The 13470-nt window shown below is 42.8% G+C and overlaps 1 pseudogene; it reads left to right on the forward strand.

The window, feature by feature from the left end:
• The first annotated feature begins 6947 nt into the window (after positions 1-6947).
• Positions 6948-8593, forward strand: LOC105525213 (annotated as a pseudogene).
• Positions 8594-13470: the final 4877 nt, after the last annotated feature.

Genomic DNA, 13470 nt, shown 5'->3' on the forward strand with positions numbered 1-13470 from the left:
ATATATTTTTTCAAGTGTGTCATCTAGTTAATAGGCAATGGTTTCCTTGATTTATTAAACTGTAACATGCTTTTAACAGACATACATTCATTCCTTTATTCAAGAATATGTTTACATTGGGAGTAGTTAATTTACAAGAAATTCTTGTCAATCACTCCTAATGGAGAGCATTCCAAAGATGTGCTATTCACTTTGACCTTGAAGCAAGAAAACAAGTAATAATTTAGAGATTATATGTTTTTACTATTAAGTTTAAGGAAAAATACTTTGAGTCATACTCTCATTATGTTTATGCAATTTTCTGACTTCCTGGTAGTTTCCTAGAAAGGTGAATGCTTAAGGTAATAGACGATCCATTCTCTTGTTTTGTCTCATTGTGACTAATGTCTACCTTCTCACACCTCTTGCCCTAAATTGTAAATTTGGAAGTTACTTTGAGCATTGCTGTAGCCAAAGTATTCAGCATGTGCTGGAATGAAAGTGATTTCAGTAATTTGATAATTGTTTCCGCTTTTTTCAATTAAATTGACAACTATCATTAAGAGACTTAGTCATACTCTGCTATTTACTAACACTGTGGCCTTAGAAAAGTCACTTGATCTTCCTGGACATCACCATCCTCATATGGACTCCCCGGAAGAGGTTTGGAGCTATAGATGGTGAAGTAGTAGGGAAAACTGTAAGAAAATTTGAGATGGAGGTGAGCAGAAATCAAGTGGCTTTTGGAAGGGACAGAAGGAGTAAGGACTTTGACTATCTATCCTATTGGATGTGGTATCAAACCCCACGAGCTCTAATTTGTGAGGTCCAAGTGCACAGTAACTCTGTGAGCAAAATCCTAAGGAAACACGAAGGCAGGGTCCAAGCACTTGTGAAAAATCCAGGAAAAGCCAGAGACTCAGAGGCAATTCAAAGGAAGAACTCTACTACTTTTGATGTTACTCCCTGGCCTTTGTCTACAGACTGGACAGCAGCAGGTATTTGGAAAAAGAATGGGATACCACTGTAGAAATATTACCTGTGGGCCAACCTGAGATATATAACACAGTTCCATGACTCATAACACATAAAACATCATAGAGAGGGGGCAGTGGGAGAAAAAAATATTGAGTGCATCATGCAACCCAGAGAAGCATGCAGGCTTCAAGTCCTTGGCAGTCATGGTTACTGACAGAGTGGGTGACAGGGCTGAACAAAAGGTATGATTTGAGTGTCAATTCCTGCTCATCTTAGTTGCAATGAGCATCCAGCCACCTGCCCAACACTCCTCTGTAACCAGTGGAGGCCAGCTTCACAGGATACCCAGGACTATCATTTTGCAAAGTATTGGTGAAAGAAGTAGTTTCTTTACTTGTTTAGTTTTGATACACCGTTCTGGGGAACCGAAACTTCAGAATGTCAGAAATCTTCTTCTCAGTGTCCACACGGTTGGTTCAGCAGAAGGCATCGGATCTCAGCTGGACAAGTTAGTGTGAACCTTGGAATTTTGCTGAGAATGCTGAGATAAAAAGGCTCTCTTTTCCTCTAGAATGTAAATGAGGTATCCAACCTAGAGCTGCTGGTAGCCATCATAGAAGCGCCAAAGAGCAGCAGAGTGGTAATGAAAGTGACTCCAGAGGAGAACATTTGAAAACTGGCAGAAGGAAAGCATGCCACGTTTAGATCATCCCCTGGAATGGCCAATTACATGAGCCAGCATATTTCTTATCTTCCAAACCTGCCTTTTTCTTAAGGCAGTTTATATTGGGTCTTGCATTGTTGGCAATCAAAAGCAATTATTGTACTCTCTAACCTAAGCTCCAGGCTCCCTGATCTGCCACTAACATGCTGTGGAATCTAAAGCTTATCTCTGAGACACAGTTTTCTTACATACAACATATGGAGATTGGACTAGGATATATTTACAATCATTTTCATATCTAAAAGTCAATGATATCTGTGAACATGGTGTCTAACTCATATCAAAGTCTAATTAACTAATTCTAGATTCTACCCTGAGTGTAAAATTTGATGGGAGAAAAAAGTTATACCTAAAAGCCAAGAAAGAATGAACTAGAGCAAAAGGTATCCAGGATAAACTGCAATGGCTTTAGAGTTTCAGCAATTCATGACCCTGGGCTTTATCTTACTACTCTACTTATGAAAGACTTCAATAGTTAATGGAAGGTATGTCCACAGTGATATGGAATTGTTGATGATGTAAAGGTGTGAGCACAGCAATCACTGGGACTATTGGACTGAGATCTAAAAGAGTCAGTCTCTGGTAGAAGAGTTAAAACAAGTTTGGAAATTAAGGAGCATCGAAACAAAGTCAGTCCTCTTTAAAACTGAGATGGTTTCCTCTATGTATCCATGGCGTCTTATGGAGCTGGCACAACATTCGAGTCAATGCCTGTGAAAATCAGTTCCATGAGAATTATTTTCCGTGAATGTCACATTGCTTGCTCATCTCCTTTGCCTAAGCAACCCACTCAGCAACATTCCTGAAAATATCTAAACTCCATTGCAGATAATCCAAATGTATTGTTATTTCAATGTACACTTGTAACATGATGAAATAACATGTAATTAAAATCACATTGCATTTCACAGAATGCCAAAATGTGTCACTGATTGAAATCAAATATTTAAATGGTACCTCCTGCGTATTAATGAAGGTGGAAACCTGTTCTGGGGTCATTAGCCCACATGATCAGAGTGACAGCCAATATCTACATCCCTTCCCAAAACCCCAAGTGACACTATCTGTGCTGCCATATTCTCTGTTCCCTGAGTTATCCTTGTCTTCCATGCTTTCCTCATAGCCCTTTATTAAAGAAACAGAAAAAGTTATAGTTGCTTCTCTTTTTGAAAAGTCACCTCTCCTTTCTTCTGCCCATAATTATCATAGTTCACTCCTCCTGCAGTTCTTTCTGGGCTTAACAAATAATTATCACTAATTTTCATTAGTCATCATTTCCTCAGTTGGTCCTCTAATCTCCACTAGACCTAGAACATGCCCCACATTTAACTACACACTACTGTGTGGTTAAAATAAGACATCGTAATTCTTTGATGTCAATTCAGAAGATACTTGTTTGTTATAAAACCAGTGGAATTTTACCCTAAAAACTGAAAACCTTAATGTGTCTACTGAGGGTTCAGTTGGTTTAATGTATTACTATCCTACAGTTATAACCAAAGTCATAGTTGTAGTTGCTTTGTGCTTTATTTTCATAAGCCACAAATATTTGATTTAAGCTCATTGCAGCCTTCATCCATTAATCTATTTATGGAATAAAAATAACTTGATAACATGGCAAGTATTTAGAAACACAGCTTTATGAACTATAATGTAAACTTGATAGATGACCAATGCCATTATAATGATGACTAAAATTCAAACATCAAATAATATTCATCAGTCAGTTCATGCAGGCACATACTTATTGGGCATCTGCTGTTTGCAAAGCACAGGACTGAGTATTGTGAGAGGTACAGTGACAAATAAGCTCTGGTCCTTGTCTTTCAGAAGTTTACAGAACAGAGCTGACACCTTCCATCAGCTTACAAATGAAAACACTAACAAGATTCTGGCTTAATAGAACAAAGACCATGACAAAGATAAAAGCAATGTGCTTTGGATACACAGAGGAAGGATGGTTAATTCTTTCAGGGGAAATTTTTACAGGCTTCCCAGGGCCATGAGAAAATAATTAATAATGAAGAAAGGACATAGCAGTCCTAGAAAACCAAATGAACAAAAGCTGTCCACTAGAAATCCATGCTTTCCATTATTGTTTTTGCCTATATTTATGATGAAACAATGGTAATCAATCAGAAAAATAAACTATAGGTACACACAATTTTAATCCATCTTTAGGTTCTACTTCATTACTGAAGTGGCACAGATCATGTCAGTAGAATGAAGCTGCATATAAAAATGAATGGCATCTCATCAGTTTGCAAGCTTCAACTTGTTAAGCAAATTGTTTTCAACACATGTGAATGGGGATTTCTGGGAGCTATGAACTGGATTGATCCTTCCCGCGTAGCCCAAGTCAAGTCAATGAAGTACCTTAGTAGAGCTGAATGTGGTACACAGACCTCCCTATCTCAACCATTTCCTCTCCAGCCAATTCCCTGTAAAAATATTCTTATCTAAATTTACATACTCTTAACCTCCAGAGTGAAGTTTTACCTGACTCTGCCTTTGACGGTGTTGTTCTGTCTTAGAGGAATACCTGCTACTTTCCTTCTGCCTTCCACATGGCTATTTGTCATTGAACGTTTAGGAAGCTTTCAGTGACACTCCCTTGTGTGATTAGCATGCCAACAGTATCTGCCCAGATTATTCAGGTACTAGAAAGTATGATAGCTTTTATAATACTTAGTTGGCTGTTTGTTCGTTTGCTTGGAAATAACGTCTTGCTTTGTCACCCAGGCTGGAGTGTAGTGGTATGATCATAGCTGACTGCAGCCTGGACACCCCCCAGGCTCAAGTGATCTCCCACCTCTGCCTCCCAAGTAGCTGGGACTACAGGTGTGCACCACCATGCCTGGCTAATACACACACACACACACACACACACACATTGTTTTGTAGAGATGGAGTCTCACTGTGTTGCCCTGGCTAGTCTTGAGCTCCTGTCCACTGCACTCAGACAGTTTATTGGTGTTTATTGCCTGCTAGGTCATGTGGTCCTTGAAGATCAGATATGTGTATTATTTTTACTTATTTGTATTTGTCTATTGGTGCTTACTGTGAAATAGCGTATTTGGCATATTTGGCCCCATTCTCTCTTTTCTCACTCAAAACACCACATTATTTCTTGCTGAGCCTTTCTCAAAATCGTTCCCATCCCAGTTCTCCAGGTAGATGTTGTCAATCACTCAGAGTTACACTCAAATCCACATGCTACCATTGCCTTTAGCAGGCTCTAAATCCTCATATGAATAATTAGTATAGCAAAGAGCACCCCCTGTTTTCCTAATACCACTTAGATCAGGTGTATAAGTGCCTACTATGTTTAAGCCATCGTGTTAGGTCATTTCTATGGCTTACCTGATGTAATTGTCACAATAATATGTTTGTGCTAAGTCTTCATTTCTTGTGCTCTTCTAGATGAGAAAAATGGATACGAAGAGTTAGACACTTCTCTAAGGCCATGCTAGGAAGTCTGGATTAGAAATCACAGCTATTTGACTTCCAGATCTATCGTCTTTTGTTACCTGCAAGAAGTTTGAGTTGTTTTGCTGCTTGCTGTAAAGCCTTAGCTTTTAGCCACTCATACTCAATGAACCCCAAGTCAGGCATCCACTGTTGCTACCTCTGATCTTGTTACTGACTGATCCTGCGTCCCTGTGCAGCAGCAAAGAGACACATAGATCTGCTCAGTGTCAGCAAGGTGAGGAAGACAGCAGAGCTGGCCACACAAAGAAGGTGGGAGGAAGCTAGCTAAATACAAACTCTAGGGTTTTCATAATTTTAGGTAGAATTGGTGCTTTCCCTCACCTTTTCCCAACATGTTTTCTACACTGTTTCTTTTTTTTTTTTTTAACTTCTTGCCTTTTAATAATATCTTTGAATATAGATGGTTCCAATTCTCCAATAAAAAGATGTAAAGTGGCCAAATGTTTTTTCATACATGTTTCACTAGTCCAGACACCCAAGAGTATGTCCTTCTCTTGGAGATAAGAAAATCTAGAGTTATATTTAGGATATCATAATGTGTGGGGAAGAGTGGACCGAGCTGGCATGCTCACAATGACCAAATTATGTTGGTCACATTTTAGTCCAAAACATTAACCCACTTGTATTATTGTTATTAACTTGTAAATAAATAATGTACTTCCTTTCTAGACACATTCTAGGAAGACCAGAGAAACTGAATTTTATCTTTATGGAAAAATCCACTGGTGAATTTCTTTTAGGATAGACCAAAGCTGATCTAGAACATAATCTTTACATACCTGGATCCTTCCCACCAGACAAAGAAGAATATCTGGGCTGAAAGGCTCCATTGGAAGAGCAACGTGGGATGGTGCTGTGCTGACAACTGGTAGTCCCTGCCCTACATTCTTGTAGAGGACTGGAGCCTAGAGTGGACCATGGTCAACTTACATGTTGAAGACCTCCTTCTAGGTGTGCATGTGCTTATTACAGATATGCCACAGTGCTAAGTACCCCAGGACTGCAGGAAAAAATAAGAATACATCCTGTATCCATGATCAGGAGGCACACAGGACAGAGTGCCAGCTGTGGAATCGCAGAGTGGCTGGGCCATGACCACCTGAATGACCTGAGGAACGGTTTCGGCAAATTTGTAAAAAGAAGTGGAGATCTTGCCTGCCAGGAAGGGATGTGGTAAAGGGCAGCATCCAGTCAGGTTAGGGCGCCATGTCCTCCACTTGGAAAACTGCACAGCCAGGCTGGCGGCTCTGGAGGCCAGAGCGGCTACGGAGAAGGCAGACCTGGCTCCAGGCGGCACAGAGGCACTGGAGAGGCGCCAGGGGAGCCTGGTGGGATCTGACTGGTCCTGTGCTGTGCTTCCAGCAGGTTCTGACCCTGTAACCCAGGGGAAAGGGCCGGCCAAGACAGGTCCACTGCGTGCTAGCCAGCGCCTAGGCCAGGAGCCAGGCGGGAAGCGCTCTGGTGGATCAGCCCTGCACCCCCCACAGCCCCACAGCGGGGCCCATCCAGGGCCACACACCTAACCCCAGGAGCAGGGCGTCCCTGAGGCTGGAGTCCAGCTGGCCCGGTGGAGGGGCCTAGCCCTTTGTCCTTTGACTCCTCTCCTAGGTGCCCTCACTGGGCTCCTGCGCACTCCTCCACACCCTGGCTCTACTACCAGCCCCATTGTGATGTCCCAGGTGCCCAGCGTGCGCAGGCCACAGAGAAGCGGGTGATTAAGGAGTATCCTCTCCGTTTCTGACCCTCAGTTTCGTCCGTGCACAACTCTCTCAAAATGGGCAATTCACTAAGCATATTTTGTTCCTGGTTCCACTGCAGGTCCCGGCCACGCCATAGGCAACTTGCGCTTCTAACTTTTTTTTTTTTTTTTGACACGGAATCTCGCTCTGTCGCCCAGGCTGGAGTGCACCGGCGTGCTTTCTGCTCACTGCAAGCTCCGCCTCCCGGGTTCCCGCCATTCTCCTTCCTCAGCCTCCTGAGTAGCTGGGACTACAGGCGCCCGCCACCATGCCCGGCTAATTTTTTTTTGTATTTTTAGTAGAGACGGGGTTTCACCATATTAGCCAGGATGGTCTTGATCTCTTGACCTCGTGATCCACCCGCCTAGACCTCCCAAGATTCCACCGCAGGTCTCGGCCACGCAATAGGCAACGTGCTTGTCTAAGCATATTTTGTTCCTGGTTCCTCCACAGGTCCCGGCAATGCCATTGGCAATATGCTTGTCTTGTCGGTGAGGCCTTCCCAGCTGGCAGGGCTCCCCCCTCCGCTCCTGCGCCTGTGCCTGTCCCGTGAACCCTGTACTCTTCCCAATTCCTCTTCTACCCTCTGAGAGGTCCTGGGCCTTCTTTTCCAGCCAGGTGCGATGGCGCCCCTACAAAGCTGTGTCTTCTCCTTCCGAACACGGGCACTGGAGGTTCTGGCTTCTATGGTCTGGAAGAACCCCTCAAGGAAGAAACCCATGCTGTCTGCTCGTAACTTCATGATGTTCAGACACCTCAGCCCCGTGAGGCTCCCTAGCCTCAGACGCAAGCTTAACCTCCGACTGCCTTCGCTAGATGAGCAGGTGATCAGGTCTTGGAATCTGACCCCGATCCCAGCCAGGCTTCCAAAGACAGAGGTGAGGGCAGAAGAAGAGCCCCAAGAACCACTGGAGGTGGATCAGGTAGAGACCCAGGGGCAGGAGGACAATAAAAGGTGCCCCTGTAGCAATGGGGATGCAGCCTCCACCTCTAGGCCCCTGGAGACTCAAGGAAACCTCACTTCCTCCTGGTGCAGTCCCAGGCCCTTGGAGGGAAATGTCCATCTCAAGGGCTTGACAGAAAAGAATCAGACTGACAAGGTCCAGGTGCATGCAGTGAGTTTCTACTCCAAGGGCGTGGAGTCGCCAGCTCACACAGCCCTGCTGGAGGCGTCCTTCCCTTTGGGAAGCCTTACCCAGTTCCAACAGTGCTCCCTGCCCCAGTTCCGCGCTGCTTCCTGTGTCCAGATAAGGCGGCCTTGAAGGTGCTGGATAAAGACCACCTGCCTAGCTCTCCAGGCTAGCTGATGGTGGGGAAGGAGTTACAGCACAAGGATCCTGCAGCTCTTGCATCAAGTAGCTCTTCTCCACCCAGAGCTGTCAGCCACAGGTCCTGCAAAAGAAAACTGTCAGGACCACCGCTGCCGCTGCCACCGCCCCCTCCCCTGCAATTGAGGTGGGATAGAGACGAGCTGTCCCCACCTGCTAAGCTTCCCTGCCTATCTCCTGAGGGACTGTTGGAGCTGCCTCAGGCTTCCCAAAGGGAAAGACGCCTCCCACAGGGCAACATGGTTAAGAACATGGGGGTATTAAGTAGAACATCAAAATCCAGGAGGCGAAAACAGCCACTTGGGAGGAGAAAGAAGACATGGCAGGGCGGGCACGGTGGCTCACACCTGTAATCCCAGCACTTTGGGAGGCCGAGGCAGGTGGATCACGAGGTCAAGAGATTGAGACCTGAGGAGTGTCTGGGCCTGGTCCCCGCACCATCTGGGAACTGAGGAGGGCCTCTGACCGGCTGCCCGCTGTTTCTTATCATTGCCCCGTGGAAGTCTGAAACGGTAGCTGCTTTCCTTACCACATACACTCTCCTTTTCTGTCGCACACACAGACTGATTTGTTATTTCTAGGTTGTTCTTAAGTACTGGACTGTTGTTGATCATTGATTTTTTTTTTTTTTTTTTTCTGTCTGAGAAAAAGGAGCTGCAAGGCACTGCTTTTCAAAGAAAAAGAAAGCTAGGGAGAGAAAAAACACACACATCTGAAGGGTTGCATGGACTTTGTAAATAGATTTGTTTCCAAAAGTTTTTATTTTAATCCAATGAAAACATTTGAGCAACCTGAATGGTATTGCTACCTTGAAAAGACTTAGCTGCAATTTTACAGCAGAAGCACACCATTTTGAAGCTTAACATTAGCATGCCTTTAGATTCAGTCCCTAACAGTGGGAAAGGATCATGATGTGCCTCTTTCTCCTGACTGTTTCCTCTTTTACCACTTTTACCTCTTTTACTCTGCATGGCTTGGTCTTCGTACAGACTTTAATTCTGAATCAGCTTGGTCACTTCTTTCATCTTTCAAATGTCAGAGTATATTCATATCCACCAATCTCCTGCTTTACATATCTGCCTAAAAACAATCTAGGGAGGCCAGGCATGATGGCTCATACCAGTAATGTAGTGCTATGGGAGACCAAGGCAGGAGGAGTCTTTGAGGCCAGAAGTTCAAGACCAGCCTGAATAACATACTGAGACCTCATCTGTACAATTTTTTTTTTAAAAGAATTAGTCGGGCATGGTGGTGCTCACCGGTAGTCCCAGCTACCCAGGAGGCTAAGGCTGCAGTGAGCTATGATCTCACCACTGCACTTTAGCCTGGACTGCAGACTGGCAGAACGAAACCCTGTCTCAAGAAAAAAACAAAACAAAACCAACAACAGCAAAAAAACACTACAATCTGGGAAAATAACCATGGCATTCAGAACTGGAAGTCATATCAGTGCCTTTTCAGAAATGTATTTAAAATCTTTAAAAGAAGATCCATCTTAAACCTAAGTTTACCCAAATACTTTTAGCAGGCAAAAAAAATGAAACTCCTTGTTTTCTTCTTTTGCATTCTAAGCAAAAATAAAATTTCAGGCCGGGCGCGGTGGCTCACGCCTGTAATCCCAGCACTTTGGGAGGCCGAGACGGGTGGATCACGAGGTCGGGAGATCGAGACCATCCTGGCTTACATGGTGAAACCCCGTCTCTACTAAAAAATACAAAAAAACTAGCCGGGCGCGGTGGCGGGCGCCTGTAGTCCCAGCTACTCAGGAGGCTGAGGCAGGAGAATGGCATAAACCCAGGAGGCGGAGCTTGCAGTGAGCTGAGATCCGGCCACTACACTCCAGCCTGGGCGACAGAGTGAGACTCCGTCTCAAAAAAAATAAAAAAAATAAAAAAATAAAATTTCAACAAAAAGGTTATGTTTTAAGTTTCTAAAATATTTGTTACCCTTACAAATCCCTAAGCCTAAGTTAGTATGGTGGCAACTGAGTTTTACTATGTGACAAGTTGATTAGAACATGTTGGAAAGGACTAGTGAGTTAAATTATCCTTAATGTTTTTTTGAAAATAAGAATTTAGAAGTGGTAAAATTATGGCCCAAGATGTATTTGGTCTTTGATTACGTCTCTATACATTATTTTAATGATACAAATGATTTTCATTTTTAAAAATACTTTGATATACAAATGTAGATATATGGACCCATAAAGTTGTTGTAAATATTATTTAGTTATCATAAATAAAATATTTTCCTTGCTACTTAATATATTAAAGATTTAAAGTGTTTTTAAAAATCATAGTACGGATAGGCAAAACTCTGTCTCTTCCACCACTGTCCCCATTGGAATCACCAATATATCCTATAGGTTGCTGAGTTCTATATTATTTACCCCAGGGAGTCAATAGTTGTTTGTTTGTTTGTTTGTTTTTAACAAACTAGTAACTCTGAACAAGTATGTGAACATGTTTAGAACAATATTCTCAACTCAGAACAATATTCTGAACACTTATGGCAGATTAACTTACTTTTAGCTGAAGCCTAATGCTAAAAAGATAAAGATTCTACATCAGTTTTAGGTAGCATCGTTTCATTTGTCCAGTTCTGGAACCCAGGCTAACTCTCTTAGCCACTGATGCTTTGGGCTTAAAAGTGACAGGAGTGTGTGAAATGAGCAGAGTGGAAACATGCTGTGGGGAAAGAAGAGCTCGCAGAAGACTTCTCTGATCAATGGGGCCTCTCCCCCATTGTCTTCACCCTTATCAGAAAACATCAGCAACATGTAAGGGTTTTATTTTTCTAAATTGTTTATCTGGATACATTCAAGGTCACTGTAGAAACTTCCATTCTACACTTCTTCAGGAAGCATTTATCAGGGAGGACAATCTATGCAGAATCTCATGCCAGAGGTTAGGGGACGGCATTGGAGGCTTAGGGAAAGGAGGCCATTACAGGAATTTCATTTCTGCTATCGGGAGAGAATATAAGCACATGCAAAAAAAATTATTCCTTACGTTGCCTTATGCCTTACTACTGAGCAAAAACATCCACATACACTAAGTTTTATATTTACCTTGATTATGACTGAGGTGAAGGGACAGATACTATGAATATCTTTTATTTTATTTATTTTTACATATTTTTTATTTTGATAGATTTAGGGGATATAAGTGCAGTTTTGTTACATGGATATATTGTGTAGTGGAGAAGTCTGGGATTGTAGTGTAATCATCCAAACAGTGCCCTTGGTACCCATTAAGTAATTTCTTATCATTCACCCCCTTTCTGACCCTCCCACCTTTTCAGTTCTCCAGTGCCTATTATTCTATTCTCTATGTCCATGTGAACACATTACTTAGCTCCCACTTATAAGTGAGTCATCTACATGTGGCATATGACTTTCTGTTTGTGAGTTATTTCACTCAAGATAATGGCCTGCAATTTCTTGCGGGTTGCTGTAAAAAAAACATAATTTCATTTTTCATGGCTGAGTAGTATATCATGGTGTATACATGCCATTTTATTCAATCCTTTGTTAATGAGCACTTAGGTTGATTCCATGTTTTTGCTGTCATGAACAGTGCTGAGAGAAACATAAGAATGTAGGTATCTTTTTATATAATTATTTTTCTTTTGGGTAGATGCCCAAAAGTGGGATTGCTGGATCAAATGGTGGTTCTATTTTCAGTACTTTGAGAAATCTTCATACTGTTTTCCATAGAGGTTGTACTAATTTTTATTTCCACCAACTGTTTATAAGCATTCCCTTTTCTCCACATCCTTGCCAACATCTGTTATATTTTTACTTTAATAATAACCACTCTGACTGGTGTGAGATATCTCATTGTGGTTTTAATTTGTATTTTGCTGATGACTAGTGATGTTGAAAATTTTTTTACATGCCTGTTGGCTATTTGTATGTCTTGTTTTGAAAAATGGATTATTATCCTGTTTTAGAAATGAGGAAAATATGTCTGGGAATATAAGAGAATTGCCTGTGGTAGATGGCATGCCTGGCTAAGTTTCTCACTCTTTTCTATCCATCCTCTTTACCATGGGACTGTCATTTGTCACATAAGGAGTGGGGAATATTACCTGACTCCTTGACTGGGACGCTGGATTTATCGCTTGCATTGGCCATCAGAACAAGAGGGAAGCAATGATTCTGAGTTCCAGCCTCAAAGCAACTTGCATGTTTCCGTTTATGCTCTTGACCCTCCACACCCACCATGAGGAGGACATGCCCAGGCTGATCCATGGGTCCCAGGAACAGGATGAGAAGGACATGCAGCACAGCCACCCTGGCTAAACCCAACTGCGATCAGCTGACCAGACCTGTGAAGAGTAGGAATTGGTTGGTCATTGCAGCCACTGAGTTTTGGCTTAGTTTTGCAGCACTAACTAACACATTGCCAAAAACTACACAGATAGTTAGGAACTGAGACACAGAAGCAATCATTCCTCTTGCCTTAAAAATTGTTGACATTCTATAATGCCAGCCAGATCTCCTCCTAAACATATCTGTGGGTAGACAGTTTTTAAACTTTCTTTCTTTTTTTTTTTTTTTTTTTTGAGATGGAGTCTCGCTATGTTGCACAAGCTGGAGTGCAGTGGTGTGATCTCGGCTCACTGCAACCTTTGCCTCCTGGGTTCAATCGATTCTCCTGCCTCACCCCCCTGAGTAGCTAGGATTATAGGTGCGCACCACCACCACAGGCTAATTTTTTGTATTTTTAGTAGAGACAGGATTTCACCATGTTGGCCAGACTGGTCTCAAACTCCTGACCTCAAATGATCCACCTGCCTTGGCCTCCCAAAGTGGTGGGATTATGGGAGTGAGCCACTGCACTCAGCCAAGAAACTTTCTTTTAGTAAGCTGTACCTTATCTAGTCCAATATATCTCTCATGATTCCCAAACATAGCCCTCTGTGACAGATAATCCAGTGTCCTGTCCACCAACTGTTCCTACACTTGATTTTCTTTCTCCATATACTCTGATGTAGTGCCTGTTTCTCCCTCTCAGCTCAACCGAATCTTCTACTGATTGAGCACCCCTCTTCTAATCCCCGATTTTGAGAGCTCCCCTAATTCATCAGTTCTCTGCTTACCTGGAACTTAGCATTCTGATGTGGTCTAATCTCACTCAATTATACCCTTAATCCCCACTCTTGAGGACTGTATGTCTTGCCTCCATAGCTCAGCATGAACTGCACACAGGAACCAAGACCTCTC

The sequence above is a fragment of the Colobus angolensis genome, unplaced genomic scaffold (assembly GCF_000951035.1).
Source record: "Colobus angolensis palliatus isolate OR3802 unplaced genomic scaffold, Cang.pa_1.0 Scaffold52, whole genome shotgun sequence".
Classification (NCBI taxonomy): Eukaryota; Metazoa; Chordata; class Mammalia; order Primates; family Cercopithecidae; genus Colobus; species Colobus angolensis.